Here is a 24,221-nt window from a genome sequence, read left to right as displayed (position 1 = left end):
CTTAAAGAGGTAGCACATCTTGAAAACAGCTGACTACCTCATGAAAGTTTTCCCTTTGAGCCTTTATTCACAACCTAGAAGTCCAGAAGGTGTGTCCTGTAGAGACTTTTACATCTGAAAAGTTTGGATGAATACTAGTAGAAGCCACACATTTTAGGCACTGCTGGGATTCGAACCCAGGATCTCCTGTTTACTAGACAGGCGCTTTAACCAACTAAGCCACAGCGCCAGGTACTTACTTTGGTTTGATACTTTTGTATTCAAAGTCTAAAAGAGGTAGCATGTCAGGAAAAGAGCTGATTAAGTCATGATTAGGTTCCTTTGAAGTTAGAGGATTATTTCCAAAAGCTGAAAAGTGTGCATGCTTCTATTGAGTAAAAAGGGAATGTCTCAAATCATTTCATTTTGGTTAAAATCTCTCAATACTCGTGTCTCAAATGTGTTGTGAACCTCCATTTACAATAAATCTAAACTCTGTTTAAGCTAGCAGAAATGGAAAGCATTTCTTGCTAGGTAGGTGGCCATCAATTGGCAGTAGCAGTTTTTGGCCTAAACCAGTGTTTTTCAAACCATTCTTGTTATATTCCTTTTTTAAAAATGGGGACTTGACGTGAGCTAATTAGTAGAGTATTCTGTAATCTGAGCTGGGTGTGTCCAACAGGGGAAATAAGACGAAGAGGAAAGTTAGGCTTCTGAAATACTTCATGTCCGAAAAGGTTTAAGCATATGCTTGTCCAACACAAAGATATCTGAGCAAAAGTTTTTATGGATGACTCTGGTGGGACTCGAACCCACAGCCTTTGAATACCTCCATTCACAACCTAGAAGTCCAATGCGCTATCCATTGCGCCACAGAGCCACAACAACACACTTTCCAAGGCACTATGCCTTGTCCAGCACTTCTTAGCTTTCCAGTTCTTCCTTGCTGATACACACTGTTCAGCATGTAAAGACTTTCAAATGTGAAAAGTTTAAAAGTGCTCCCACATATCCTGTGGCATAGGCACTGCTGGGATTTGAACCCAGGATCTCCTGTTTACAAGACAGGCGCTTTGACCAACTAAGCCACAGCGCCAGCTGTAATGCAAAGCATTTTGTTGGTATATAAAGCCTTAAAGAGGTAGCACATCTTGAAAACAGCTGACTACCTCATGAAAGTTTTCCCTTTGAGCCTTTATTCACAACCTAGAAGTCCAGAAGGTGTGTCCTGTAGAGACTTTTACATCTGAAAAGTTTGGATGAATACTAGTAGAAGCCACACATTTTAGGCACTGCTGGGATTCGAACCCAGGATCTCCTGTTTACTAGACAGGCGCTTTAACCAACTAAGCCACAGCGCCAGGTACTTACTTTGGTTTGATACTTTTGTATTCAAAGTCTAAAAGAGGTAGCATGTCAGGAAAAGAGCTGATTAAGTCATGATTAGGTTCCTTTGAAGTTAGAGGATTATTTCCAAAAGCTGAAAAGTGTGCATGCTTCTATTGAGTAAAAAGGGAATGTCTCAAATCATTTCATTTTGGTTAAAATCTCTCAATACTCGTGTCTCAAATGTGTTGTGAACCTCCATTTACAATAAATCTAAACTCTGTTTAAGCTAGCAGAAATGGAAAGCATTTCTTGCTAGGTAGGTGGCCATCAATTGGCAGTAGCAGTTTTTGGCCTAAACCAGTGTTTTTCAAACCATTCTTGTTATATTCCTTTTTTTAAAAATGGGGACTTGACGTGAGCTAATTAGTAGAGTATTCTGTAATCTGAGCTGGGTGTGTCCAACAGGGGAAATTAGACGAAGAGGAAAGGTAGGCTTCTGAAATACTTCATGTCCGAAAAGGTTTAAGCATATGCTTGTCCAACACAAAGATATCTGAGCAAAAGTTTTTATGGATGACTCTGGTGGGACTCGAACCCACAGCCTTTGAATACCTCCATTCACAACCTAGAAGTCCAATGCGCTATCCATTGCGCCACAGAGCCACAAGATCACACTTTCCAAGGCACTATGCCTTGTCCAGCACTTCTTAGCTTTCCAGTTCTTCCTTGCTGATACACACTGTTCAGCATGTAAAGACTTTCAAATGTGAAAAGTTTAAAAGTGCTCCCACATATCCTGTGGCATAGGCACTGCTGGGATTTGAACCCAGGATCTCCTGTTTACAAGACAGGCGCTTTGACCAACTAAGCCACAGTGCCAGCTGTAATGCAAAGCATTTTGTTGGTATATAAAGCCTTAAAGAGGTAGCACATCTTGAAAACAGCTGATTACCTCATGAAAGTTTTCCCTTTGAGCCTTTATTCACAACCTAGAAGTCCAGAAGGTGTGTCCTGTAGAGACTTTTACATCTGAAAAGTTTGGATGAATACTAGTAGAAGCCACACATTTTAGGCACTGCTGGGATTCGAACCCAGGATCTCCTGTTTACTAGACAGGCGCTTTAACCAACTAAGCCACAGCGCCAGGTACTTACTTTGGTTTGATACTTTTGTATTCAAAGTCTAAAAGAGGTAGCATGTCAGGAAAAGAGCTGATTAAGTCATGATTAGGTTCCTTTGAAGTTAGAGGATTATTTCCAAAAGCTGAAAAGTGTGCATGCTTCTATTGAGTAAAAAGGGAATGTCTCAAATCATTTCATTTTGGTTAAAATCTCTCAATACTCGTGTCTCAAATGTGTTGTGAACCTCCATTTACAATAAATCTAAACTCTGTTTAAGCTAGCAGAAATGGAAAGCATTTCTTGCTAGGTAGGTGGCCATCAATTGGCAGTAGCAGTTTTTGGCCTAAACCAGTGTTTTTCAAACCATTCTTGTTATATTCCTTTTTTAAAAATGGGGACTTGACGTGAGCTAATTAGTAGAGTATTCTGTAATCTGAGCTGGGTGTGTCCAACAGGGGAAATAAGACGAAGAGGAAAGTTAGGCTTCTGAAATACTTCATGTCCGAAAAGGTTTAAGCATATGCTTGTCCAACACAAAGATATCTGAGCAAAAGTTTTTATGGATGACTCTGGTGGGACTCGAACCCACAGCCTTTGAATACCTCCATTCACAACCTAGAAGTCCAATGCGCTATCCATTGCGCCACAGAGCCACAACAACACACTTTCCAAGGCACTATGCCTTGTCCAGCACTTCTTAGCTTTCCAGTTCTTCCTTGCTGATACACACTGTTCAGCATGTAAAGACTTTCAAATGTGAAAAGTTTAAAAGTGCTCCCACATATCCTGTGGCATAGGCACTGCTGGGATTTGAACCCAGGATCTCCTGTTTACAAGACAGGCGCTTTGACCAACTAAGCCACAGCGCCAGCTGTAATGCAAAGCATTTTGTTGGTATATAAAGCCTTAAAGAGGTAGCACATCTTGAAAACAGCTGACTACCTCATGAAAGTTTTCCCTTTGAGCCTTTATTCACAACCTAGAAGTCCAGAAGGTGTGTCCTGTAGAGACTTTTACATCTGAAAAGTTTGGATGAATACTAGTAGAAGCCACACATTTTAGGCACTGCTGGGATTCGAACCCAGGATCTCCTGTTTACTAGACAGGCGCTTTAACCAACTAAGCCACAGCGCCAGGTACTTACTTTGGTTTGATACTTTTGTATTCAAAGTCTAAAAGAGGTAGCATGTCAGGAAAAGAGCTGATTAAGTCATGATTAGGTTCCTTTGAAGTTAGAGGATTATTTCCAAAAGCTGAAAAGTGTGCATGCTTCTATTGAGTAAAAAGGGAATGTCTCAAATCATTTCATTTTGGTTAAAATCTCTCAATACTCGTGTCTCAAATGTGTTGTGAACCTCCATTTACAATAAATCTAAACTCTGTTTAAGCTAGCAGAAATGGAAAGCATTTCTTGCTAGGTAGGTGGCCATCAATTGGCAGTAGCAGTTTTTGGCCTAAACCAGTGTTTTTCAAACCATTCTTGTTATATTCCTTTTTTTAAAAATGGGGACTTGACGTGAGCTAATTAGTAGAGTATTCTGTAATCTGAGCTGGGTGTGTCCAACAGGGGAAATTAGACGAAGAGGAAAGTTAGGCTTCTGAAATACTTCATGTCCGAAAAGGTTTAAGCATATGCTTGTCCAACACAAAGATATCTGAGCAAAAGTTTTTATGGATGACTCTGGTGGGACTCGAACCCACAGCCTTTGAATACCTCCATTCACAACCTAGAAGTCCAATGCGCTATCCATTGCGCCACAGAGCCACAACAACACACTTTCCAAGGCACTATGCCTTGTCCAGCACTTCTTAGCTTTCCAGTTCTTCCTTGCTGATACACACTGTTCAGCATGTAAAGACTTTCAAATGTGAAAAGTTTAAAAGTGCTCCCACATATCCTGTGGCATAGGCACTGCTGGGATTTGAACCCAGGATCTCCTGTTTACAAGACAGGCGCTTTGACCAACTAAGCCACAGTGCCAGCTGTAATGCAAAGCATTTTGTTGGTATATAAAGCCTTAAAGAGGTAGCACATCTTGAAAACAGCTGATTACCTCATGAAAGTTTTCCCTTTGAGCCTTTATTCACAACCTAGAAGTCCAGAAGGTGTGTCCTGTAGAGACTTTTACATCTGAAAAGTTTGGATGAATACTAGTAGAAGCCACACATTTTAGGCACTGCTGGGATTCGAACCCAGGATCTCCTGTTTACTAGACAGGCGCTTTAACCAACTAAGCCACAGCGCCAGGTACTTACTTTGGTTTGATACTTTTGTATTCAAAGTCTAAAAGAGGTAGCATGTCAGGAAAAGAGCTGATTAAGTCATGATTAGGTTCCTTTGAAGTTAGAGGATTATTTCCAAAAGCTGAAAAGTGTGCATGCTTCTATTGAGTAAAAAGGGAATGTCTCAAATCATTTCATTTTGGTTAAAATCTCTCAATACTCGTGTCTCAAATGTGTTGTGAACCTCCATTTACAATAAATCTAAACTCTGTTTAAGCTAGCAGAAATGGAAAGCATTTCTTGCTAGGTAGGTGGCCATCAATTGGCAGTAGCAGTTTTTGGCCTAAACCAGTGTTTTTCAAACCATTCTTGTTATATTCCTTTTTTAAAAATGGGGACTTGACGTGAGCTAATTAGTAGAGTATTCTGTAATCTGAGCTGGGTGTGTCCAACAGGGGAAATAAGACGAAGAGGAAAGTTAGGCTTCTGAAATACTTCATGTCCGAAAAGGTTTAAGCATATGCTTGTCCAACACAAAGATATCTGAGCAAAAGTTTTTATGGATGACTCTGGTGGGACTCGAACCCACAGCCTTTGAATACCTCCATTCACAACCTAGAAGTCCAATGCGCTATCCATTGCGCCACAGAGCCACAACAACACACTTTCCAAGGCACTATGCCTTGTCCAGCACTTCTTAGCTTTCCAGTTCTTCCTTGCTGATACACACTGTTCAGCATGTAAAGACTTTCAAATGTGAAAAGTTTAAAAGTGCTCCCACATATCCTGTGGCATAGGCACTGCTGGGATTTGAACCCAGGATCTCCTGTTTACAAGACAGGCGCTTTGACCAACTAAGCCACAGCGCCAGCTGTAATGCAAAGCATTTTGTTGGTATATAAAGCCTTAAAGAGGTAGCACATCTTGAAAACAGCTGACTACCTCATGAAAGTTTTCCCTTTGAGCCTTTATTCACAACCTAGAAGTCCAGAAGGTGTGTCCTGTAGAGACTTTTACATCTGAAAAGTTTGGATGAATACTAGTAGAAGCCACACATTTTAGGCACTGCTGGGATTCGAACCCAGGATCTCCTGTTTACTAGACAGGCGCTTTAACCAACTAAGCCACAGCGCCAGGTACTTACTTTGGTTTGATACTTTTGTATTCAAAGTCTAAAAGAGGTAGCATGTCAGGAAAAGAGCTGATTAAGTCATGATTAGGTTCCTTTGAAGTTAGAGGATTATTTCCAAAAGCTGAAAAGTGTGCATGCTTCTATTGAGTAAAAAGGGAATGTCTCAAATCATTTCATTTTGGTTAAAATCTCTCAATACTCGTGTCTCAAATGTGTTGTGAACCTCCATTTACAATAAATCTAAACTCTGTTTAAGCTAGCAGAAATGGAAAGCATTTCTTGCTAGGTAGGTGGCCATCAATTGGCAGTAGCAGTTTTTGGCCTAAACCAGTGTTTTTCAAACCATTCTTGTTATATTCCTTTTTTTAAAAATGGGGACTTGACGTGAGCTAATTAGTAGAGTATTCTGTAATCTGAGCTGGGTGTGTCCAACAGGGGAAATTAGACGAAGAGGAAAGGTAGGCTTCTGAAATACTTCATGTCCGAAAAGGTTTAAGCATATGCTTGTCCAACACAAAGATATCTGAGCAAAAGTTTTTATGGATGACTCTGGTGGGACTCGAACCCACAGCCTTTGAATACCTCCATTCACAACCTAGAAGTCCAATGCGCTATCCATTGCGCCACAGAGCCACAAGATCACACTTTCCAAGGCACTATGCCTTGTCCAGCACTTCTTAGCTTTCCAGTTCTTCCTTGCTGATACACACTGTTCAGCATGTAAAGACTTTCAAATGTGAAAAGTTTAAAAGTGCTCCCACATATCCTGTGGCATAGGCACTGCTGGGATTTGAACCCAGGATCTCCTGTTTACAAGACAGGCGCTTTGACCAACTAAGCCACAGTGCCAGCTGTAATGCAAAGCATTTTGTTGGTATATAAAGCCTTAAAGAGGTAGCACATCTTGAAAACAGCTGATTACCTCATGAAAGTTTTCCCTTTGAGCCTTTATTCACAACCTAGAAGTCCAGAAGGTGTGTCCTGTAGAGACTTTTACATCTGAAAAGTTTGGATGAATACTAGTAGAAGCCACACATTTTAGGCACTGCTGGGATTCGAACCCAGGATCTCCTGTTTACTAGACAGGCGCTTTAACCAACTAAGCCACAGCGCCAGGTACTTACTTTGGTTTGATACTTTTGTATTCAAAGTCTAAAAGAGGTAGCATGTCAGGAAAAGAGCTGATTAAGTCATGATTAGGTTCCTTTGAAGTTAGAGGATTATTTCCAAAAGCTGAAAAGTGTGCATGCTTCTATTGAGTAAAAAGGGAATGTCTCAAATCATTTCATTTTGGTTAAAATCTCTCAATACTCGTGTCTCAAATGTGTTGTGAACCTCCATTTACAATAAATCTAAACTCTGTTTAAGCTAGCAGAAATGGAAAGCATTTCTTGCTAGGTAGGTGGCCATCAATTGGCAGTAGCAGTTTTTGGCCTAAACCAGTGTTTTTCAAACCATTCTTGTTATATTCCTTTTTTAAAAATGGGGACTTGACGTGAGCTAATTAGTAGAGTATTCTGTAATCTGAGCTGGGTGTGTCCAACAGGGGAAATAAGACGAAGAGGAAAGTTAGGCTTCTGAAATACTTCATGTCCGAAAAGGTTTAAGCATATGCTTGTCCAACACAAAGATATCTGAGCAAAAGTTTTTATGGATGACTCTGGTGGGACTCGAACCCACAGCCTTTGAATACCTCCATTCACAACCTAGAAGTCCAATGCGCTATCCATTGCGCCACAGAGCCACAACAACACACTTTCCAAGGCACTATGCCTTGTCCAGCACTTCTTAGCTTTCCAGTTCTTCCTTGCTGATACACACTGTTCAGCATGTAAAGACTTTCAAATGTGAAAAGTTTAAAAGTGCTCCCACATATCCTGTGGCATAGGCACTGCTGGGATTTGAACCCAGGATCTCCTGTTTACAAGACAGGCGCTTTGACCAACTAAGCCACAGCGCCAGCTGTAATGCAAAGCATTTTGTTGGTATATAAAGCCTTAAAGAGGTAGCACATCTTGAAAACAGCTGACTACCTCATGAAAGTTTTCCCTTTGAGCCTTTATTCACAACCTAGAAGTCCAGAAGGTGTGTCCTGTAGAGACTTTTACATCTGAAAAGTTTGGATGAATACTAGTAGAAGCCACACATTTTAGGCACTGCTGGGATTCGAACCCAGGATCTCCTGTTTACTAGACAGGCGCTTTAACCAACTAAGCCACAGCGCCAGGTACTTACTTTGGTTTGATACTTTTGTATTCAAAGTCTAAAAGAGGTAGCATGTCAGGAAAAGAGCTGATTAAGTCATGATTAGGTTCCTTTGAAGTTAGAGGATTATTTCCAAAAGCTGAAAAGTGTGCATGCTTCTATTGAGTAAAAAGGGAATGTCTCAAATCATTTCATTTTGGTTAAAATCTCTCAATACTCGTGTCTCAAATGTGTTGTGAACCTCCATTTACAATAAATCTAAACTCTGTTTAAGCTAGCAGAAATGGAAAGCATTTCTTGCTAGGTAGGTGGCCATCAATTGGCAGTAGCAGTTTTTGGCCTAAACCAGTGTTTTTCAAACCATTCTTGTTATATTCCTTTTTTTAAAAATGGGGACTTGACGTGAGCTAATTAGTAGAGTATTCTGTAATCTGAGCTGGGTGTGTCCAACAGGGGAAATTAGACGAAGAGGAAAGTTAGGCTTCTGAAATACTTCATGTCCGAAAAGGTTTAAGCATATGCTTGTCCAACACAAAGATATCTGAGCAAAAGTTTTTATGGATGACTCTGGTGGGACTCGAACCCACAGCCTTTGAATACCTCCATTCACAACCTAGAAGTCCAATGCGCTATCCATTGCGCCACAGAGCCACAACAACACACTTTCCAAGGCACTATGCCTTGTCCAGCACTTCTTAGCTTTCCAGTTCTTCCTTGCTGATACACACTGTTCAGCATGTAAAGACTTTCAAATGTGAAAAGTTTAAAAGTGCTCCCACATATCCTGTGGCATAGGCACTGCTGGGATTTGAACCCAGGATCTCCTGTTTACAAGACAGGCGCTTTGACCAACTAAGCCACAGCGCCAGCTGTAATTCAAAGCATTTTGTTGGTATATAAAGCCTTAAAGAGGTAGCACATCTTGAAAACAGCTGACTACCTCATGAAAGTTTTCCCTTTGAGCCTTTATTCACAACCTAGAAGTCCAGAAGGTGTGTCCTGTAGAGACTTTTACATCTGAAAAGTTTGGATGAATACTAGTAGAAGCCACACATTTTAGGCACTGCTGGGATTCGAACCCAGGATCTCCTGTTTACTAGACAGGCGCTTTAACCAACTAAGCCACAGCGCCAGGTACTTACTTTGGTTTGATACTTTTGTATTCAAAGTCTAAAAGAGGTAGCATGTCAGGAAAAGAGCTGATTAAGTCATGATTAGGTTCCTTTGAAGTTAGAGGATTATTTCCAAAAGCTGAAAAGTGTGCATGCTTCTATTGAGTAAAAAGGGAATGTCTCAAATCATTTCATTTTGGTTAAAATCTCTCAATACTCGTGTCTCAAATGTGTTGTGAACCTCCATTTACAATAAATCTAAACTCTGTTTAAGCTAGCAGAAATGGAAAGCATTTCTTGCTAGGTAGGTGGCCATCAATTGGCAGTAGCAGTTTTTGGCCTAAACCAGTGTTTTTCAAACCATTCTTGTTATATTCCTTTTTTTAAAAATGGGGACTTGACGTGAGCTAATTAGTAGAGTATTCTGTAATCTGAGCTGGGTGTGTCCAACAGGGGAAATTAGACGAAGAGGAAAGGTAGGCTTCTGAAATACTTCATGTCCGAAAAGGTTTAAGCATATGCTTGTCCAACACAAAGATATCTGAGCAAAAGTTTTTATGGATGACTCTGGTGGGACTCGAACCCACAGCCTTTGAATACCTCCATTCACAACCTAGAAGTCCAATGCGCTATCCATTGCGCCACAGAGCCACAAGATCACACTTTCCAAGGCACTATGCCTTGTCCAGCACTTCTTAGCTTTCCAGTTCTTCCTTGCTGATACACACTGTTCAGCATGTAAAGACTTTCAAATGTGAAAAGTTTAAAAGTGCTCCCACATATCCTGTGGCATAGGCACTGCTGGGATTTGAACCCAGGATCTCCTGTTTACAAGACAGGCGCTTTGACCAACTAAGCCACAGTGCCAGCTGTAATGCAAAGCATTTTGTTGGTATATAAAGCCTTAAAGAGGTAGCACATCTTGAAAACAGCTGATTACCTCATGAAAGTTTTCCCTTTGAGCCTTTATTCACAACCTAGAAGTCCAGAAGGTGTGTCCTGTAGAGACTTTTACATCTGAAAAGTTTGGATGAATACTAGTAGAAGCCACACATTTTAGGCACTGCTGGGATTCGAACCCAGGATCTCCTGTTTACTAGACAGGCGCTTTAACCAACTAAGCCACAGCGCCAGGTACTTACTTTGGTTTGATACTTTTGTATTCAAAGTCTAAAAGAGGTAGCATGTCAGGAAAAGAGCTGATTAAGTCATGATTAGGTTCCTTTGAAGTTAGAGGATTATTTCCAAAAGCTGAAAAGTGTGCATGCTTCTATTGAGTAAAAAGGGAATGTCTCAAATCATTTCATTTTGGTTAAAATCTCTCAATACTCGTGTCTCAAATGTGTTGTGAACCTCCATTTACAATAAATCTAAACTCTGTTTAAGCTAGCAGAAATGGAAAGCATTTCTTGCTAGGTAGGTGGTCATCAATTGGCAGTAGCAGTTTTTGGCCTAAACCAGTGTTTTTCAAACCATTCTTGTTATATTCCTTTTTTAAAAATGGGGACTTGACGTGAGCTAATTAGTAGAGTATTCTGTAATCTGAGCTGGGTGTGTCCAACAGGGGAAATAAGACGAAGAGGAAAGTTAGGCTTCTGAAATACTTCATGTCCGAAAAGGTTTAAGCATATGCTTGTCCAACACAAAGATATCTGAGCAAAAGTTTTTATGGATGACTCTGGTGGGACTCGAACCCACAGCCTTTGAATACCTCCATTCACAACCTAGAAGTCCAATGCGCTATCCATTGCGCCACAGAGCCACAACAACACACTTTCCAAGGCACTATGCCTTGTCCAGCACTTCTTAGCTTTCCAGTTCTTCCTTGCTGATACACACTGTTCAGCATGTAAAGACTTTCAAATGTGAAAAGTTTAAAAGTGCTCCCACATATCCTGTGGCATAGGCACTGCTGGGATTTGAACCCAGGATCTCCTGTTTACAAGACAGGCGCTTTGACCAACTAAGCCACAGCGCCAGCTGTAATGCAAAGCATTTTGTTGGTATATAAAGCCTTAAAGAGGTAGCACATCTTGAAAACAGCTGACTACCTCATGAAAGTTTTCCCTTTGAGCCTTTATTCACAACCTAGAAGTCCAGAAGGTGTGTCCTGTAGAGACTTTTACATCTGAAAAGTTTGGATGAATACTAGTAGAAGCCACACATTTTAGGCACTGCTGGGATTCGAACCCAGGATCTCCTGTTTACTAGACAGGCGCTTTAACCAACTAAGCCACAGCGCCAGGTACTTACTTTGGTTTGATACTTTTGTATTCAAAGTCTAAAAGAGGTAGCATGTCAGGAAAAGAGCTGATTAAGTCATGATTAGGTTCCTTTGAAGTTAGAGGATTATTTCCAAAAGCTGAAAAGTGTGCATGCTTCTATTGAGTAAAAAGGGAATGTCTCAAATCATTTCATTTTGGTTAAAATCTCTCAATACTCGTGTCTCAAATGTGTTGTGAACCTCCATTTACAATAAATCTAAACTCTGTTTAAGCTAGCAGAAATGGAAAGCATTTCTTGCTAGGTAGGTGGCCATCAATTGGCAGTAGCAGTTTTTGGCCTAAACCAGTGTTTTTCAAACCATTCTTGTTATATTCCTTTTTTTAAAAAATGGGGACTTGACGTGAGCTAATTAGTAGAGTATTCTGTAATCTGAGCTGGGTGTGTCCAACAGGGGAAATTAGACGAAGAGGAAAGGTAGGCTTCTGAAATACTTCATGTCCGAAAAGGTTTAAGCATATGCTTGTCCAACACAAAGATATCTGAGCAAAAGTTTTTATGGATGACTCTGGTGGGACTCGAACCCACAGCCTTTGAATACCTCCATTCACAACCTAGAAGTCCAATGCGCTATCCATTGCGCCACAGAGCCACAAGATCACACTTTCCAAGGCACTATGCCTTGTCCAGCACTTCTTAGCTTTCCAGTTCTTCCTTGCTGATACACACTGTTCAGCATGTAAAGACTTTCAAATGTGAAAAGTTTAAAAGTGCTCCCACATATCCTGTGGCATAGGCACTGCTGGGATTTGAACCCAGGATCTCCTGTTTACAAGACAGGCGCTTTGACCAACTAAGCCACAGTGCCAGCTGTAATGCAAAGCATTTTGTTGGTATATAAAGCCTTAAAGAGGTAGCACATCTTGAAAACAGCTGATTACCTCATGAAAGTTTTCCCTTTGAGCCTTTATTCACAACCTAGAAGTCCAGAAGGTGTGTCCTGTAGAGACTTTTACATCTGAAAAGTTTGGATGAATACTAGTAGAAGCCACACATTTTAAGCACTGCTGGGATTCGAACCCAGGATCTCCTGTTTACTAGACAGGCGCTTTAACCAACTAAGCCACAGCGCCAGGTACTTACTTTGGTTTGATACTTTTGTATTCAAAGTCTAAAAGAGGTAGCATGTCAGGAAAAGAGCTGATTAAGTCATGATTAGGTTCCTTTGAAGTTAGAGGATTATTTCCAAAAGCTGAAAAGTGTGCATGCTTCTATTGAGTAAAAAGGGAATGTCTCAAATCATTTCATTTTGGTTAAAATCTCTCAATACTCGTGTCTCAAATGTGTTGTGAACCTCCATTTACAATAAATCTAAACTCTGTTTAAGCTAGCAGAAATGGAAAGCATTTCTTGCTAGGTAGGTGGCCATCAATTGGCAGTAGCAGTTTTTGGCCTAAACCAGTGTTTTTCAAACCATTCTTGTTATATTCCTTTTTTAAAAATGGGGACTTGACGTGAGCTAATTAGTAGAGTATTCTGTAATCTGAGCTGGGTGTGTCCAACAGGGGAAATAAGACGAAGAGGAAAGTTAGGCTTCTGAAATACTTCATGTCCGAAAAGGTTTAAGCATATGCTTGTCCAACACAAAGATATCTGAGCAAAAGTTTTTATGGATGACTCTGGTGGGACTCGAACCCACAGCCTTTGAATACCTCCATTCACAACCTAGAAGTCCAATGCGCTATCCATTGCGCCACAAAGCCACAAAAACACACTTTCCAAGGCACTATGCCTTGTCCAGCACTTCTTAGCTTTCCAGTTCTTCCTTGCTGATACACACTGTTCAGCATGTAAAGACTTTCAAATGTGAAAAGTTTAAAAGTGCTCCCACATATCCTGTGGCATAGGCACTGCTGGGATTTGAACCCAGGATCTCCTGTTTACAAGACAGGCGCTTTGACCAACTAAGCCACAGCGCCAGCTGTAATGCAAAGCATTTTGTTGGTATATAAAGCCTTAAAGAGGTAGCACATCTTGAAAACAGCTGATTACCTCATGAAAGTTTTCCCTTTGAGCCTTTATTCACAACCTAGAAGTCCAGAAGGTGTGTCCTGTAGAGACTTTTACATCTGAAAAGTTTGGATGAATACTAGTAGAAGCTACACATTTTAGGCACTGCTGGGATTCGAACCCAGGATCTCCTGTTTACTAGACAGGCGCTTTAACCAACTAAGCCACAGCGCCAGATACTTGCCTTGGTTTGATACTTTTGTATTCAAAGTCTAAAAGAGGTAGCATGTCAGGAAAAGAGCTGATTAAGTCATGATTAGGTTCCTTTGAAGTTAGAGGATTATTTCCAAAAGCTGAAAAGTGTGCAGGCTTCTATTGAGGAATAAGGGAATGTCTCAAATCATTTCATTTTGGTTAAAATCTCTCAATACTCGTGTCTCAAATGTGTTGTGAACCTCCATTTACAATAAATCTAAACTCTATTTAAGCTAGCAGAAATGGAAAGCATTTCTTGCTAGGTAGGTGGCCATCAATTGGCAGTAGCAGTTTTTGGCCTAAACCAGTGTTTTTCAAACCATTCTTGTTATATTCCTTTTTTAAAAATGGGGACTTGACGTGAGCTAATTAGTAGAGTATTCTGTAATCTGAGCTGGGTGTGTCCAACAGGGGAAATAAGACGAAGAGGAAAGTTAGGCTTCTGAAATACTTCATGTCCGAAAAGGTTTAAGCATATGCTTGTCCAACACAAAGATATCTGAGCAAAAGTTTTTATGGATGACTCTGGTGGGACTCGAACCCACAGCCTTTGAATACCTCCATTCACAACCTAGAAGTCCAATGCGCTATCCATTGCGCCACAGAGCCACAACAACACACTTTCCAAGGCACTATGCCTTGTCCAGCACTTCTTAGCTTTCCAGTTCTTCCTTGCTGATACACACTGTTCAGCATGTAAAGACTTTCAAATGTGAAAAGTTTAAAAGTGCTCCCACATATCCTGTGGCATAGGCACTGCTGGGATTTGAACCCAGGATCTCCTGTTTACAAGACAGGCGCTTTGACCAATTAAGCCACAGCGCCAGCTGTAATGCAAAGCATTTTGTTGGTATATAAAGCCTTAAAGAGGTAGCACATCTTGAAAACAGCTGATTACCTCATGAAAGTTTTCCCTTTGAGCCTTTATTCACAACCTAGAAGTCCAGAAGGTGTGTCCTGTAGAGACTTTTACATCTGAAAAGTTTGGATGAATACTAGTAGAAGCCACACATTTTAGGCACTGCTGGGATTCAAACCCAGGATCTCCTGTTTACTAGACAGGCGCTTTAACCAACTAAGCCACAGCGCCAGGTACTTACTTTGGTTTGATACTTTTGTATTCAAAGTCTAAAAGAGGTAGCATGTCAGGAAAAGAGCTGATTAAGTCATGATTAGGTTCCTTTGAAGTTAGAGGATTATTTCCAAAAGCTGAAAAGTGTGCAGGCTTCTATTGAGGAATAAGGGAATGTCTCAAATCATTTCATTTTGGTTAAACTCTCTCAATACTCGTGTCTCAAATGTGTTGTGAACCTCCATTTACAATAAATCTAAACTCTATTTAAGCTAGCAGAAATGGAAAGCATTTCTTGCTAGGTAGGTGGCCATCAATTGGCAGTAGCAGTTTTTGGCCTAAACTAGTGTTTTTCAAACCATTCTTGTTATATTCCTTTTTTAAAAATGGGGACTTGACGTGAGCTAATTAGTAGAGTATTCTGTAATCTGAGCTGGGTGTGTCCAACAGGGGAAATAAGACGAAGAGGAAAGTTAGGCTTCTGAAATACTTCATGTCCGAAAAGGTTTAAGCATATGCTTGTCCAACACAAAGATATCTGAGCAAAAGTTTTTATGGATGACTCTGGTGGGACTCGAACCCACAGCCTTTGAATACCTCCATTCACAACCTAGAAGTCCAATGCGCTATCCATTGCGCCACAGAGCCACAAGAACACACTTTCCAAGGCACTATGCCTTGTCCAGCACTTCTTAGCTTTCCAGTTCTTCCTTGCTGATACACACTGTTCAGCATGTAAAGACTTTCAAATGTGAAAAGTTTAAAAGTGCTCCCACATATCCTGTGGCATAGGCACTGCTGGGATTTGAACCCAGGATCTCCTGTTTACAAGACAGGCGCTTTGACCAACTAAGCCACAGCGCCAGCTGTAACGCAAAGCATTTTGTTGGTATATAAAGCCTTAAAGAGGTAGCACATCTTGAAAACAGCTGATTACCTCATGAAAGTTTTCCCTTTGAGCCTTTATTCACAACCTAGAAGTCCAGAAGGTGTGTCCTGTAGAGACTTTTACATCTGAAAAGTTTGGATGAATACTAGTAGAAGGCACACATTTTAGGCACTGCTGGGATTCGAACCCAGGATCTCCTGTTTACTAGACAGGCGCTTTAACCAACTAAGCCACAGCGCCAGGTACTTACTTTGGTTTGATACTTTTGTATTCAAAGTCTAAAAGAGGTAGCATGTCAGGAAAAGAGCTGATTAAGTCATGATTAGGTTCCTTTGAAGTTAGAGGATTATTTCCAAAAGCTGAAAAGTGTGCAGGCTTCTATTGAGGAATAAGGGAATGTCTCAAATCATTTCATTTTGGTTAAAATCTCTCAATACTCGTGTCTCAAATGTGTTGTGAACCTCCATTTACAATAAATCTAAACTCTATTTAAGCTAGCAGAAATGGAAAGCATTTCTTGCTAGGTAGGTGTCCATCAATTGGCAGTAGCAGTTTTTGGCCTAAACCAGTGTTTTTCAAACCATTCTTGTTATATTCCTTTTTTAAAAATGGGGACTTGACGTGAGCTAATTAGTAGAGTATTCTGTAATCTGAGCTGGGTGTGTCCAACAGTGGAAATAAGACGAAGAGGAAAGTTAGGCTTCTGAAATACTTCATGTCCGAAAAGGTTTAAGCATATGCTTGTCCAACACAAAGATATCTGAGCAAAAGGTTTAATGGATGACTCTGGTGGGACTCGAATCCACAGCCTTTGAATACCTCCATTCACAACCTAGAAGTCCAATGCGCTATCCATTGCGCCATAGAGCCACAAGAATACGCTTTCCAAGGCACTATGCCTTGTCCAGCACTTCTTAGCTTTCCAGTTCTTCCTTGCTGATACACACTGTTCAGCATGTAAAGACTTTCAAATGTGAAAAGTTTAAAAGTGCTCCCACATATCCTGTGGCATAGGCACTGCTGGGATTTGAACCCAGGATCTCCTGTTTACAAGACAGGCGCTTTGACCAACTAAGCCACAGCGCCAGCTGTAATGCAAAGCATTTTGTTGGTATATAAAGCCTTAAAGAGGTAGCACATCTTGAAAACAGCTGATTACCTCATGAAAGTTTTCCCTTTGAGCCTTTATTCACAACCTAGAAGTCCAGAAGGTGTGTCCTGTAGAGACTTTTACATCTGAAAAGTTTGGATGAATACTAGTAGAAGCCACACATTTTAGGCACTGCTGGGATTCGAACCCAGGATCTCCTGTTTACTAGACAGGCGCTTTAACCAACTAAGCCACAGCGCCAGGTACTTACTTTGGTTTGATACTTTTGTATTCAAAGTCTAAAAGAGGTAGCATGTCAGGAAAAGAGCTGATTAAGTCATGATTAGGTTCCTTTGAAGTTAGAGGATTATTTCCAAAAGCTGAAAAGTGTGCATGCTTCTTTTGAGCAAAAAGGGAATGTCTCAAATCATTTCATTTTGGTTAAAATCTCTCAATACTCGTGTCTCAAATGTGTTGTGAACCTCCATTTACAATAAATCTAAACTCTGTTTAAGCTAGCAGAAATGGAAAGCATTTCTTGCTAGGTAGGTGGCCATCAATTGGCAGTAGCAGTTTTTGGCCTAAACCAGTGTTTTTCAAACCATTCTTGTTATATTCCTTTTTTAAAAATGGGGACTTGACGTGAGCTAATTAGTAGAGTATTCTGTAATCTGAGCTGGGTGTGTCCAACAGGGGAAATAAGACGAAGAGGAAAGTTAGGCTTCTGAAATACTTCATGTCCGAAAAGGTTTAAGCATATGCTTGTCCAACACAAAGATATCTGAGCAAAAGTTTTTATGGATGACTCTGGTGGGACTCGAACCCACAGCCTTTGAATACCTCCATTCACAACCTAGAAGTCCAATGCGCTATCCATTGCGCCACAGAGCCACAACAACACACTTTCCAAGGCACTATGCCTTGTCCAGCACTTCTTAGCTTTCCAGTTCTTCCTTGCTGATACACACTGTTCAGCATGTAAAGACTTTCAAATGTGAAAAGTTTAAAAGTGCTCCCACATATCCTGTGGCATAGGCACTGCTGGGATTTGAACCCAGGATCTCCTGTTTACAAGACAGGCGCTTTGACCAACTAAGCCACAGCGCCAGCTGTAATGCAAAGCATTTTGTTGGTATATAAAGCCTTAAAGAGGTAGCACATCTTGAAAACAGCTGATTACCTCATGAAAGTTTTCCCTTTGAGCCTTTATTCACAACCTAGAAGTCCAGAAGGTGTGTCCTGTAGAGACTTTTACATCTGAAAAGTTTGGATGAATACTAGTAGAAGCCACACATTTTAGGCACTGCTGGGATTCGAACCCAGGATCTCCTGTTTACTAGACAGGCGCTTTAACCAACTAAGCCACAGCGCCAGATACTTACCTTGGTTTGATACTTTTGTATTCAAAGTCTAAAAGAGGTAGCATGTCAGGAAAAGAGCTGATTAAGTCATGGATAGGTTCCTTTGAAGTTAGAGGATTATTTCCAAAAGCTGAAAAGTGTGCAGGCTTCTATTGAGGAATAAGGGAATGTCTCAAATCATTTCATTTTGGTTAAAATCTCTCAATACTCGTGTCTCAAATGTGTTGTGAACCTCCATTTACAATAAATCTAAACTCTATTTAAGCTAGCAGAAATGGAAAGCATTTCTTGCTAGGTAGGTGGCCATCAATTGGCAGTAGCAGTTTTTGGCCTAAACCAGTGTTTTTCAAACCATTCTTGTTATATTCCTTTTTTAAAAATGGGGACTTGACGTGAGCTAATTAGTAGAGTATTCTGTAATCTGAGCTGGGTGTGTCCAACAGGGGAAATAAGACGAAGAGGAAAGTTAGGCTTCTGAAATACTTCATGTCCGAAAAGGTTTAAGCATATGCTTGTCCAACACAAAGATATCTGAGCAAAAGTTTTTATGGATGACTCTGGTGGGACTCGAACCCACAGCCTTTGAATACCTCCATTCACAACCTAGAAGTCCAATGCGCTATCCATTGCGCCACAGAGCCACAACAACACACTTTCCAAGGCACTATGCCTTGTCCAGCACTTCTTAGCTTTCCAGTTCTTCCTTGCTGATACACACTGTTCAGCATGTAAAGACTTTCAAATGTGAAAAGTTTAAAAGTGCTCCCACATATCCTGTGGCATAGGCACTGCTGGGATTTGAACCCAGGATCTCCTGTTTACAAGACAGGCGCTTTGACCAACTAAGCCACAGCGCCAGCTGTAATGCAAAGCATTTTGTTGGTATATAAAGCCTTAAAGAGGTAGCACATCTTGAAAACAGCTGATTACCTCATGAAAGTTTTCCCTTTGAGCCTTTATTCACAACCTAGAAGTCCAGAAGGTGTGTCCTGTAGAGACTTTTACATCTGAAAATTTTGGATGAATACTAGTAGAAGCCACACATTTTAGGCACTGCTGGGATTCGAACCCAGGATCTCCTGTTTACTAGACAGGCGCTTTAACAAACTAAGCCACAGCGCCAGATACTTACCTTGGTGTGATACTTTTGTATTCAAAGTCTAAAAGAGGTAGCATGTCAGGAAAAGAGCTGATTAAGTCATGATTAGGTTCCTTTGAAGTTAGAGGATTATTTCCAAAAGCTGAAAAGTGTGCAGGCTTCTATTGAGGAATAAGGGAATGTCTCAAATCATTTCATTTTGGTTAAAATCTCTCAATACTCGTGTCTCAAATGTGTTGTGAACCTCCATTTACAATAAATCTAAACTCTATTTAAGCTAGCAGAAATGGAAAGCATTTCTTGCTAGGTAGGTGGCCATCAATTGGCAGTAGCAGTTTTTGGCCTAAACCAGTGTTTTTCAAACCATTCTTGTTATATTCCTTTTTTAAAAATGGGGACTTGACGTGAGCTAATTAGTAGAGTATTCTGTAATCTGAGCTGGGTGTGTCCAACAGGGGAAATAAGACGAAGAGGAAAGTTAGGCTTCTGAAATACTTCATGTCCGAAAAGGTTTAAGCATATGCTTGTCCAACACAAAGATATCTGAGCAAAAGTTTTTATGGATGACTCTGGTGGGACTCGAACCCACAGCCTTTGAATACCTCCATTCACAACTTAGAAGTCCAATGCGCTATCCATTGCGCCACAGAGCCACAACAACACACTTTCCAAGGCACTATGCCTTGTCCAGCACTTCTTAGCTTTCCAGTTCTTCCTTGCTGATACACACTGTTCAGCATGTAAAGACTTTCAAATGTGAAAAGTTTAAAAGTGCTCCCACATATCCTGTGGCATAGGCACTGCTGGGATTTGAACCCAGGATCTCCTGTTTACAAGACAGGCGCTTTGACCAACTAAGCCACAGCGCCAGCTGTAATGCAAAGCATTTTGTTGGTATATAAAGCCTTAAAGAGGTAGCACATCTTGAAAACAGCTGATTACCTCATGAAAGTTTTCCCTTTGAGCCTTTATTCACAACCTAGAAGTCCAGAAGGTGTGTCCTGTAGAGACTTTTACATCTGAAAAGTTTGGATGAATACTAGTAGAAGCCACACATTTTAGGCACTGCTGGGATTCGAACCCAGGATCTCCTGTTTACTAGACAGGCGCTTTAACAAACTAAGCCACAGCGCCAGGTACTTACTTTGGTTTGATACTTTTGTATTCAAAGTCTAAAAGAGGTAGCATGTCAGGAAAAGAGCTGATTAAGTCATGATTAGGTTCCTTTGAAGTTAGAGGATTATTTCCAAAAGCTGAAAAGTGTGCAGGCTTCTATTGAGGAATAAGGGAATGTCTCAAATCTTTTCATTTTGGTTAAAATCTCTCAATACTCGTGTCTCAAATGTGTTGTGAACCTCCATTTACAATAAATCTAAACTCTATTTAAGCTAGCAGAAATGGAAAGCATTTCTTGCTAGGTAGGTGGCCATCAATTGGCAGTAGCAGTTTTTGGCCTAAACCAGTGTTTTTCAAACCATTCTTGTTATATTCCTTTTTTAAAAATGGGGACTTGACGTGAGCTAATTAGTAGAGTATTCTGTAATCTGAGCTGGGTGTGTCCAACAGGGGAAATAAGACGAAGAGGAAAGTTAGGCTTCTGAAATACTTCATGTCCGAAAAGGTTTAAGCATATGCTTGTCCAACACAAAGATATCTGAGCAAAAGTTTTTATGGATGACTCTGGTGGGACTCGAACCCACAGCCTTTGAATACCTCCATTCACAACCTAGAAGTCCAATGCGCTATCCATTGCGCCACAGAGCCACAACAACACACTTTCCAAGGCACTATGCCTTGTCCAGCACTTCTTAGCTTTCCAGTTCTTCCTTGCTGATACACACTGTTCAGCATGTAAAGACTTTCAAATGTGAAAAGTTTAAAAGTGCTCCCACATATCCTGTGGCATAGGCACTGCTGGGATTTGAACCCAGGATCTCCTGTTTACAAGACAGGCGCTTTGACCAACTAAGCCACAGCGCCAGCTGTAATGCAAAGCATTTTGTTGGTATATAAAGCCTTAAAGAGGTAGCACATCTTGAAAACAGCTGATTACCTCATGAAAGTTTTCCCTTTGAGCCTTTATTCACAACCTAGAAGTCCAGAAGGTGTGTCCTGTAGAGACTTTTACATCTGAAAAGTTTGGATGAATACTAGTAGAAGGCACACATTTTAGGCACTGCTGGGATTCGAACCCAGGATCTCCTGTTTACTAGACAGGCGCTTTAACAAACTAAGCCACAGCGCCAGGTACTTACTTTGGTTTGATACTTTTGTATTCAAAGTCTAAAAGAGGTAGCATGTCAGGAAAAGAGCTGATTAAGTCATGATTAGGTTCCTTTGAAGTTAGAGGATTATTTCCAAAAGCTGAAAAGTGTGCAGGCTTCTATTGAGGAATAAGGGAATGTCTCAAATCTTTTCATTTTGGTTAAAATCTCTCAATACTCGTGTCTCAAATGTGTTGTGAACCTCCATTTACAATAAATCTAAACTCTATTTAAGCTAGCAGAAATGGAAAGCATTTCTTGCTAGGTAGGTGGCCATCAATTGGCAGTAGCAGTTTTTGGCCTAAACCAGTGTTTTTCAAACCATTCTTGTTATATTCCTTTTTTAAAAATGGGGACTTGACGTGAGCTAATTAGTAGAGTATTCTGTAATCTGAGCTGGGTGTGTCCAACAGGGGAAATAAGACGAAGAGGAAAGTTAGGCTTCTGAAATACTTCATGTCCGAAAAGGTTTAAGCATATGCTTGTCCAACACAAAGATATCTGAGCAAAAGTTTTTATGGATGACTCTGGTGGGACTCGAACCCACAGCCTTTGAATACCTCCATTCACAACCTAGAAGTCCAATGCGCTATCCATTGCGCCACAGAGCCACAACAACACACTTTCCAAGGCACTATGCCTTGTCCAGCACTTCTTAGCTTTCCAGTTCTTCCTTGCTGATACACACTGTTCAGCATGTAAAGACTTTCAAATGTGAAAAGTTTAAAAGTGCTCCCACATATCCTGTGGCATAGGCACTGCTGGGATTTGAACCCAGGATCTCCTGTTTACAAGACAGGCGCTTTGACCAACTAAGCCACAGCGCCAGCTGTAATGCAAAGCATTTTGTTGGTATATAAAGCCTTAAAGAGGTAGCACATCTTGAAAACAGCTGATTACCTCATGAAAGTTTTCCCTTTGAGCCTTTATTCACAACCTAGAAGTCCAGAAGGTGTGTCCTGTAGAGACTTTTACATCTGAAAAGTTTGGATGAATACTAGTAGAAGCCACACATTTTAGGCACTGCTGGGATTCGAACCCAGGATCTCCTGTTTACTAGACAGGCGCTTTAACCAACTAAGCCACAGCGCCAGGTACTTACTTTGGTTTGATACTTTTGTATTCAAAGTCTAAAAGAGGTAGCATGTCAGGAAAAGAGCTGATTAAGTCATGATTAGGTTCCTTTGAAGTTAGAGGATTATTTCCAAAAGCTGAAAAGTGTGCAGGCTTCTATTGAGGAATAAGGGAATGTCTCAAATCATTTCATTTTGGTTAAAATCTCTCAATACTCGTGTCTCAAATGTGTTGTGAACCTCCATTTACAATAAATCTAAACTCTATTTAAGCTAGCAGAAATGGAAAGCATTTCTTGCTAGGTAGGTGGCCATCAATTGGCAGTAGCAGTTTTTGGCCTAAACCAGTGTTTTTCAAACCATTCTTGTTATATTCCTTTTTTAAAAATGGGGACTTGACGTGAGCTAATTAGTAGAGTATTCTGTAATCTGAGCTGGGTGTGTCCAACAGGGGAAATAAGACGAAGAGGAAAGGTAGGCTTCTGAAATACTTCATGTCCGAAAAGGTTTAAGCATATGCTTGTCCAACACAAAGATATCTGAGCAAAAGTTTTTATGGATGACTCTGGTGGGACTCGAAACCACAGCCTTTGAATACCTCCATTCACAACCTAGAAGTCCAATGCGCTATCCATTGCGCCACAGAGCCACAAGAACACACTTTCCAAGGCACTATGCCTTGTCCAGCACTTCTTAGCTTTCCAGTTCTTCCTTGCTGATACACACTGTTCAGCATGTAAAGACTTTCAAATGTGAAAAGTTTAAAAGTGCTCCCACATATCCTGTGGCATAGGCACTGCTGGGATTTGAACCAAGGATCTCCTGTTTACAAGACAGGCGCTTTGACCAACTAAGCCACAGCGCCAGCTGTAATGCAAAGCATTTTGTTGGTATATAAAGCCTTAAAGAGGTAGCACATCTTGAAAACAGCTGATTACCTCATGAAAGTTTTCCCTTTGAGCCTTTATTCACAACCTAGAAGTCCAGAAGGTGTGTCCTGTAGAGACTTTTACATCTGAAAAGTTTGGATGAATACTAGTAGAAGGCACACATTTTAGGCACTGCTGGGATTCGAACCCAGGATCTCCTGTTTACTAGACAGGCGCTTTAACCAACTAAGCCACAGCTCCAGGTACTTACTTTGGTTTGATACTTTTGTATTCAAAGTCTAAAAGAGGTAGCATGTCAGGAAAAGAGCTGATTAAGTCGTGATTAGGTTCCTTTGAAGTTAGAGGATTATTTCCAAAAGCTGAAAAGTGTGCAGGCTTCTATTGAGGAATAAGGGAATGTCTCAAATCATTTCATTTTGGTTAAAATCTCTCAATACTCGTGTCTCAAATGTGTTGTGAACCTCCATTTACAATAAATCTAAACTCTATTTAAGCTAGCAGAAATGGAAAGCATTTCTTGCTAGGTAGGTGGCCATCAATTGGCAGTAGCAGTTTTTGGCCAAACCAGTGTTTTTCAAACCATTCTTGTTATATTCCTTTTTTAAAAATGGGGACTTGACGTGAGCTAATTAGTAGAGTATTCTGTAATCTGAGCTGGGTGTGTCCAACAGGGGAAATAAGACGAAGAGGAAAGTTAGGCTTCTGAAATACTTCATGTCCGAAAAGGTTTAAGCATATGCTTGTCCAACACAAAGATATCTGAGCAAAAGTTTTTATGGATGACTCTGGTGGGACTCGAACCCACAGCCTTTGAATACCTCCATTCACAACCTAGAAGTCCAATGCGCTATCCATTGCGCCACAGAGCCACAAGAACACACTTTCCAAGGCACT

General features: G+C 40.7%; 65 non-coding genes across 65 annotated transcripts; all 65 read right to left on the bottom strand.

The window, feature by feature from the left end:
* Positions 1-155: 155 nt before the first annotated feature.
* trnat-agu (transfer RNA threonine (anticodon AGU)) lies at positions 156-229 on the bottom strand. Its single transcript has one exon. It is a non-coding gene; the product is annotated as a tRNA-Thr (tRNA).
* A 541-nt stretch (positions 230-770) lies between these two features.
* trnar-ucu (transfer RNA arginine (anticodon UCU)) lies at positions 771-859 on the bottom strand. The gene is given in 2 exon segments: positions 771-806; positions 823-859. It is a non-coding gene; the product is annotated as a tRNA-Arg (tRNA).
* A 142-nt stretch (positions 860-1,001) lies between these two features.
* Positions 1,002-1,075, bottom strand: trnat-ugu (transfer RNA threonine (anticodon UGU)). Its single transcript has one exon. It is a non-coding gene; the product is annotated as a tRNA-Thr (tRNA).
* A 191-nt stretch (positions 1,076-1,266) lies between these two features.
* On the bottom strand, positions 1,267-1,340 carry trnat-agu (transfer RNA threonine (anticodon AGU)). Its single transcript has one exon. It is a non-coding gene; the product is annotated as a tRNA-Thr (tRNA).
* A 542-nt stretch (positions 1,341-1,882) lies between these two features.
* trnar-ucu (transfer RNA arginine (anticodon UCU)) lies at positions 1,883-1,971 on the bottom strand. Its single transcript is given in 2 exon segments — positions 1,883-1,918; positions 1,935-1,971. It is a non-coding gene; the product is annotated as a tRNA-Arg (tRNA).
* Positions 1,972-2,113: 142 nt separating this feature from the next.
* Positions 2,114-2,187, bottom strand: trnat-ugu (transfer RNA threonine (anticodon UGU)). Its single transcript has one exon. It is a non-coding gene; the product is annotated as a tRNA-Thr (tRNA).
* Positions 2,188-2,378: 191 nt separating this feature from the next.
* On the bottom strand, positions 2,379-2,452 carry trnat-agu (transfer RNA threonine (anticodon AGU)). Its single transcript has one exon. It is a non-coding gene; the product is annotated as a tRNA-Thr (tRNA).
* Positions 2,453-2,993: 541 nt separating this feature from the next.
* trnar-ucu (transfer RNA arginine (anticodon UCU)) lies at positions 2,994-3,082 on the bottom strand. Its single transcript is given in 2 exon segments — positions 2,994-3,029; positions 3,046-3,082. It is a non-coding gene; the product is annotated as a tRNA-Arg (tRNA).
* Positions 3,083-3,224: 142 nt separating this feature from the next.
* Positions 3,225-3,298, bottom strand: trnat-ugu (transfer RNA threonine (anticodon UGU)). Its single transcript has one exon. It is a non-coding gene; the product is annotated as a tRNA-Thr (tRNA).
* A 191-nt stretch (positions 3,299-3,489) lies between these two features.
* trnat-agu (transfer RNA threonine (anticodon AGU)) lies at positions 3,490-3,563 on the bottom strand. Its single transcript has one exon. It is a non-coding gene; the product is annotated as a tRNA-Thr (tRNA).
* Positions 3,564-4,105: 542 nt separating this feature from the next.
* Positions 4,106-4,194, bottom strand: trnar-ucu (transfer RNA arginine (anticodon UCU)). The gene is given in 2 exon segments: positions 4,106-4,141; positions 4,158-4,194. It is a non-coding gene; the product is annotated as a tRNA-Arg (tRNA).
* A 142-nt stretch (positions 4,195-4,336) lies between these two features.
* trnat-ugu (transfer RNA threonine (anticodon UGU)) lies at positions 4,337-4,410 on the bottom strand. The gene has a single exon. It is a non-coding gene; the product is annotated as a tRNA-Thr (tRNA).
* Positions 4,411-4,601: 191 nt separating this feature from the next.
* On the bottom strand, positions 4,602-4,675 carry trnat-agu (transfer RNA threonine (anticodon AGU)). The gene has a single exon. It is a non-coding gene; the product is annotated as a tRNA-Thr (tRNA).
* Positions 4,676-5,216: 541 nt separating this feature from the next.
* Positions 5,217-5,305, bottom strand: trnar-ucu (transfer RNA arginine (anticodon UCU)). Its single transcript is given in 2 exon segments — positions 5,217-5,252; positions 5,269-5,305. It is a non-coding gene; the product is annotated as a tRNA-Arg (tRNA).
* A 142-nt stretch (positions 5,306-5,447) lies between these two features.
* On the bottom strand, positions 5,448-5,521 carry trnat-ugu (transfer RNA threonine (anticodon UGU)). The gene has a single exon. It is a non-coding gene; the product is annotated as a tRNA-Thr (tRNA).
* A 191-nt stretch (positions 5,522-5,712) lies between these two features.
* On the bottom strand, positions 5,713-5,786 carry trnat-agu (transfer RNA threonine (anticodon AGU)). Its single transcript has one exon. It is a non-coding gene; the product is annotated as a tRNA-Thr (tRNA).
* A 542-nt stretch (positions 5,787-6,328) lies between these two features.
* On the bottom strand, positions 6,329-6,417 carry trnar-ucu (transfer RNA arginine (anticodon UCU)). The gene is given in 2 exon segments: positions 6,329-6,364; positions 6,381-6,417. It is a non-coding gene; the product is annotated as a tRNA-Arg (tRNA).
* A 142-nt stretch (positions 6,418-6,559) lies between these two features.
* Positions 6,560-6,633, bottom strand: trnat-ugu (transfer RNA threonine (anticodon UGU)). Its single transcript has one exon. It is a non-coding gene; the product is annotated as a tRNA-Thr (tRNA).
* Positions 6,634-6,824: 191 nt separating this feature from the next.
* Positions 6,825-6,898, bottom strand: trnat-agu (transfer RNA threonine (anticodon AGU)). Its single transcript has one exon. It is a non-coding gene; the product is annotated as a tRNA-Thr (tRNA).
* Positions 6,899-7,439: 541 nt separating this feature from the next.
* trnar-ucu (transfer RNA arginine (anticodon UCU)) lies at positions 7,440-7,528 on the bottom strand. The gene is given in 2 exon segments: positions 7,440-7,475; positions 7,492-7,528. It is a non-coding gene; the product is annotated as a tRNA-Arg (tRNA).
* A 142-nt stretch (positions 7,529-7,670) lies between these two features.
* On the bottom strand, positions 7,671-7,744 carry trnat-ugu (transfer RNA threonine (anticodon UGU)). The gene has a single exon. It is a non-coding gene; the product is annotated as a tRNA-Thr (tRNA).
* Positions 7,745-7,935: 191 nt separating this feature from the next.
* trnat-agu (transfer RNA threonine (anticodon AGU)) lies at positions 7,936-8,009 on the bottom strand. The gene has a single exon. It is a non-coding gene; the product is annotated as a tRNA-Thr (tRNA).
* A 542-nt stretch (positions 8,010-8,551) lies between these two features.
* Positions 8,552-8,640, bottom strand: trnar-ucu (transfer RNA arginine (anticodon UCU)). Its single transcript is given in 2 exon segments — positions 8,552-8,587; positions 8,604-8,640. It is a non-coding gene; the product is annotated as a tRNA-Arg (tRNA).
* A 142-nt stretch (positions 8,641-8,782) lies between these two features.
* Positions 8,783-8,856, bottom strand: trnat-ugu (transfer RNA threonine (anticodon UGU)). The gene has a single exon. It is a non-coding gene; the product is annotated as a tRNA-Thr (tRNA).
* A 191-nt stretch (positions 8,857-9,047) lies between these two features.
* On the bottom strand, positions 9,048-9,121 carry trnat-agu (transfer RNA threonine (anticodon AGU)). The gene has a single exon. It is a non-coding gene; the product is annotated as a tRNA-Thr (tRNA).
* Positions 9,122-9,663: 542 nt separating this feature from the next.
* On the bottom strand, positions 9,664-9,752 carry trnar-ucu (transfer RNA arginine (anticodon UCU)). Its single transcript is given in 2 exon segments — positions 9,664-9,699; positions 9,716-9,752. It is a non-coding gene; the product is annotated as a tRNA-Arg (tRNA).
* A 142-nt stretch (positions 9,753-9,894) lies between these two features.
* On the bottom strand, positions 9,895-9,968 carry trnat-ugu (transfer RNA threonine (anticodon UGU)). Its single transcript has one exon. It is a non-coding gene; the product is annotated as a tRNA-Thr (tRNA).
* A 191-nt stretch (positions 9,969-10,159) lies between these two features.
* On the bottom strand, positions 10,160-10,233 carry trnat-agu (transfer RNA threonine (anticodon AGU)). The gene has a single exon. It is a non-coding gene; the product is annotated as a tRNA-Thr (tRNA).
* Positions 10,234-10,774: 541 nt separating this feature from the next.
* Positions 10,775-10,863, bottom strand: trnar-ucu (transfer RNA arginine (anticodon UCU)). Its single transcript is given in 2 exon segments — positions 10,775-10,810; positions 10,827-10,863. It is a non-coding gene; the product is annotated as a tRNA-Arg (tRNA).
* Positions 10,864-11,005: 142 nt separating this feature from the next.
* Positions 11,006-11,079, bottom strand: trnat-ugu (transfer RNA threonine (anticodon UGU)). Its single transcript has one exon. It is a non-coding gene; the product is annotated as a tRNA-Thr (tRNA).
* A 191-nt stretch (positions 11,080-11,270) lies between these two features.
* On the bottom strand, positions 11,271-11,344 carry trnat-agu (transfer RNA threonine (anticodon AGU)). Its single transcript has one exon. It is a non-coding gene; the product is annotated as a tRNA-Thr (tRNA).
* A 543-nt stretch (positions 11,345-11,887) lies between these two features.
* Positions 11,888-11,976, bottom strand: trnar-ucu (transfer RNA arginine (anticodon UCU)). Its single transcript is given in 2 exon segments — positions 11,888-11,923; positions 11,940-11,976. It is a non-coding gene; the product is annotated as a tRNA-Arg (tRNA).
* A 142-nt stretch (positions 11,977-12,118) lies between these two features.
* Positions 12,119-12,192, bottom strand: trnat-ugu (transfer RNA threonine (anticodon UGU)). The gene has a single exon. It is a non-coding gene; the product is annotated as a tRNA-Thr (tRNA).
* A 191-nt stretch (positions 12,193-12,383) lies between these two features.
* Positions 12,384-12,457, bottom strand: trnat-agu (transfer RNA threonine (anticodon AGU)). The gene has a single exon. It is a non-coding gene; the product is annotated as a tRNA-Thr (tRNA).
* A 541-nt stretch (positions 12,458-12,998) lies between these two features.
* Positions 12,999-13,087, bottom strand: trnar-ucu (transfer RNA arginine (anticodon UCU)). The gene is given in 2 exon segments: positions 12,999-13,034; positions 13,051-13,087. It is a non-coding gene; the product is annotated as a tRNA-Arg (tRNA).
* Positions 13,088-13,229: 142 nt separating this feature from the next.
* trnat-ugu (transfer RNA threonine (anticodon UGU)) lies at positions 13,230-13,303 on the bottom strand. The gene has a single exon. It is a non-coding gene; the product is annotated as a tRNA-Thr (tRNA).
* A 191-nt stretch (positions 13,304-13,494) lies between these two features.
* On the bottom strand, positions 13,495-13,568 carry trnat-agu (transfer RNA threonine (anticodon AGU)). Its single transcript has one exon. It is a non-coding gene; the product is annotated as a tRNA-Thr (tRNA).
* A 541-nt stretch (positions 13,569-14,109) lies between these two features.
* On the bottom strand, positions 14,110-14,198 carry trnar-ucu (transfer RNA arginine (anticodon UCU)). The gene is given in 2 exon segments: positions 14,110-14,145; positions 14,162-14,198. It is a non-coding gene; the product is annotated as a tRNA-Arg (tRNA).
* Positions 14,199-14,340: 142 nt separating this feature from the next.
* Positions 14,341-14,414, bottom strand: trnat-ugu (transfer RNA threonine (anticodon UGU)). Its single transcript has one exon. It is a non-coding gene; the product is annotated as a tRNA-Thr (tRNA).
* A 191-nt stretch (positions 14,415-14,605) lies between these two features.
* On the bottom strand, positions 14,606-14,679 carry trnat-agu (transfer RNA threonine (anticodon AGU)). Its single transcript has one exon. It is a non-coding gene; the product is annotated as a tRNA-Thr (tRNA).
* Positions 14,680-15,220: 541 nt separating this feature from the next.
* On the bottom strand, positions 15,221-15,309 carry trnar-ucu (transfer RNA arginine (anticodon UCU)). Its single transcript is given in 2 exon segments — positions 15,221-15,256; positions 15,273-15,309. It is a non-coding gene; the product is annotated as a tRNA-Arg (tRNA).
* A 142-nt stretch (positions 15,310-15,451) lies between these two features.
* On the bottom strand, positions 15,452-15,525 carry trnat-ugu (transfer RNA threonine (anticodon UGU)). Its single transcript has one exon. It is a non-coding gene; the product is annotated as a tRNA-Thr (tRNA).
* A 191-nt stretch (positions 15,526-15,716) lies between these two features.
* On the bottom strand, positions 15,717-15,790 carry trnat-agu (transfer RNA threonine (anticodon AGU)). Its single transcript has one exon. It is a non-coding gene; the product is annotated as a tRNA-Thr (tRNA).
* Positions 15,791-16,331: 541 nt separating this feature from the next.
* trnar-ucu (transfer RNA arginine (anticodon UCU)) lies at positions 16,332-16,420 on the bottom strand. Its single transcript is given in 2 exon segments — positions 16,332-16,367; positions 16,384-16,420. It is a non-coding gene; the product is annotated as a tRNA-Arg (tRNA).
* A 142-nt stretch (positions 16,421-16,562) lies between these two features.
* trnat-ugu (transfer RNA threonine (anticodon UGU)) lies at positions 16,563-16,636 on the bottom strand. Its single transcript has one exon. It is a non-coding gene; the product is annotated as a tRNA-Thr (tRNA).
* Positions 16,637-16,827: 191 nt separating this feature from the next.
* Positions 16,828-16,901, bottom strand: trnat-agu (transfer RNA threonine (anticodon AGU)). Its single transcript has one exon. It is a non-coding gene; the product is annotated as a tRNA-Thr (tRNA).
* Positions 16,902-17,442: 541 nt separating this feature from the next.
* On the bottom strand, positions 17,443-17,531 carry trnar-ucu (transfer RNA arginine (anticodon UCU)). The gene is given in 2 exon segments: positions 17,443-17,478; positions 17,495-17,531. It is a non-coding gene; the product is annotated as a tRNA-Arg (tRNA).
* A 142-nt stretch (positions 17,532-17,673) lies between these two features.
* trnat-ugu (transfer RNA threonine (anticodon UGU)) lies at positions 17,674-17,747 on the bottom strand. Its single transcript has one exon. It is a non-coding gene; the product is annotated as a tRNA-Thr (tRNA).
* Positions 17,748-17,938: 191 nt separating this feature from the next.
* Positions 17,939-18,012, bottom strand: trnat-agu (transfer RNA threonine (anticodon AGU)). The gene has a single exon. It is a non-coding gene; the product is annotated as a tRNA-Thr (tRNA).
* Positions 18,013-18,553: 541 nt separating this feature from the next.
* On the bottom strand, positions 18,554-18,642 carry trnar-ucu (transfer RNA arginine (anticodon UCU)). The gene is given in 2 exon segments: positions 18,554-18,589; positions 18,606-18,642. It is a non-coding gene; the product is annotated as a tRNA-Arg (tRNA).
* A 142-nt stretch (positions 18,643-18,784) lies between these two features.
* On the bottom strand, positions 18,785-18,858 carry trnat-ugu (transfer RNA threonine (anticodon UGU)). Its single transcript has one exon. It is a non-coding gene; the product is annotated as a tRNA-Thr (tRNA).
* Positions 18,859-19,049: 191 nt separating this feature from the next.
* Positions 19,050-19,123, bottom strand: trnat-agu (transfer RNA threonine (anticodon AGU)). Its single transcript has one exon. It is a non-coding gene; the product is annotated as a tRNA-Thr (tRNA).
* Positions 19,124-19,664: 541 nt separating this feature from the next.
* trnar-ucu (transfer RNA arginine (anticodon UCU)) lies at positions 19,665-19,753 on the bottom strand. The gene is given in 2 exon segments: positions 19,665-19,700; positions 19,717-19,753. It is a non-coding gene; the product is annotated as a tRNA-Arg (tRNA).
* Positions 19,754-19,895: 142 nt separating this feature from the next.
* On the bottom strand, positions 19,896-19,969 carry trnat-ugu (transfer RNA threonine (anticodon UGU)). The gene has a single exon. It is a non-coding gene; the product is annotated as a tRNA-Thr (tRNA).
* Positions 19,970-20,160: 191 nt separating this feature from the next.
* On the bottom strand, positions 20,161-20,234 carry trnat-agu (transfer RNA threonine (anticodon AGU)). Its single transcript has one exon. It is a non-coding gene; the product is annotated as a tRNA-Thr (tRNA).
* Positions 20,235-20,775: 541 nt separating this feature from the next.
* On the bottom strand, positions 20,776-20,864 carry trnar-ucu (transfer RNA arginine (anticodon UCU)). The gene is given in 2 exon segments: positions 20,776-20,811; positions 20,828-20,864. It is a non-coding gene; the product is annotated as a tRNA-Arg (tRNA).
* A 142-nt stretch (positions 20,865-21,006) lies between these two features.
* Positions 21,007-21,080, bottom strand: trnat-ugu (transfer RNA threonine (anticodon UGU)). Its single transcript has one exon. It is a non-coding gene; the product is annotated as a tRNA-Thr (tRNA).
* Positions 21,081-21,271: 191 nt separating this feature from the next.
* On the bottom strand, positions 21,272-21,345 carry trnat-agu (transfer RNA threonine (anticodon AGU)). The gene has a single exon. It is a non-coding gene; the product is annotated as a tRNA-Thr (tRNA).
* Positions 21,346-21,886: 541 nt separating this feature from the next.
* trnar-ucu (transfer RNA arginine (anticodon UCU)) lies at positions 21,887-21,975 on the bottom strand. The gene is given in 2 exon segments: positions 21,887-21,922; positions 21,939-21,975. It is a non-coding gene; the product is annotated as a tRNA-Arg (tRNA).
* A 142-nt stretch (positions 21,976-22,117) lies between these two features.
* Positions 22,118-22,191, bottom strand: trnat-ugu (transfer RNA threonine (anticodon UGU)). Its single transcript has one exon. It is a non-coding gene; the product is annotated as a tRNA-Thr (tRNA).
* Positions 22,192-22,382: 191 nt separating this feature from the next.
* trnat-agu (transfer RNA threonine (anticodon AGU)) lies at positions 22,383-22,456 on the bottom strand. Its single transcript has one exon. It is a non-coding gene; the product is annotated as a tRNA-Thr (tRNA).
* Positions 22,457-22,997: 541 nt separating this feature from the next.
* trnar-ucu (transfer RNA arginine (anticodon UCU)) lies at positions 22,998-23,086 on the bottom strand. Its single transcript is given in 2 exon segments — positions 22,998-23,033; positions 23,050-23,086. It is a non-coding gene; the product is annotated as a tRNA-Arg (tRNA).
* Positions 23,087-23,228: 142 nt separating this feature from the next.
* Positions 23,229-23,302, bottom strand: trnat-ugu (transfer RNA threonine (anticodon UGU)). The gene has a single exon. It is a non-coding gene; the product is annotated as a tRNA-Thr (tRNA).
* A 191-nt stretch (positions 23,303-23,493) lies between these two features.
* Positions 23,494-23,567, bottom strand: trnat-agu (transfer RNA threonine (anticodon AGU)). The gene has a single exon. It is a non-coding gene; the product is annotated as a tRNA-Thr (tRNA).
* A 540-nt stretch (positions 23,568-24,107) lies between these two features.
* trnar-ucu (transfer RNA arginine (anticodon UCU)) lies at positions 24,108-24,196 on the bottom strand. The gene is given in 2 exon segments: positions 24,108-24,143; positions 24,160-24,196. It is a non-coding gene; the product is annotated as a tRNA-Arg (tRNA).
* Positions 24,197-24,221: the final 25 nt, after the last annotated feature.

The sequence above is a fragment of the Pseudorasbora parva genome, chromosome 8 (genome assembly GCF_024679245.1).
Source record: "Pseudorasbora parva isolate DD20220531a chromosome 8, ASM2467924v1, whole genome shotgun sequence".
Classification (NCBI taxonomy): Eukaryota; Metazoa; Chordata; class Actinopteri; order Cypriniformes; family Gobionidae; genus Pseudorasbora; species Pseudorasbora parva.
Note: the sequence above shows the minus strand (reverse complement) of the source record. Positions and strands in the feature narration are given on the sequence as shown.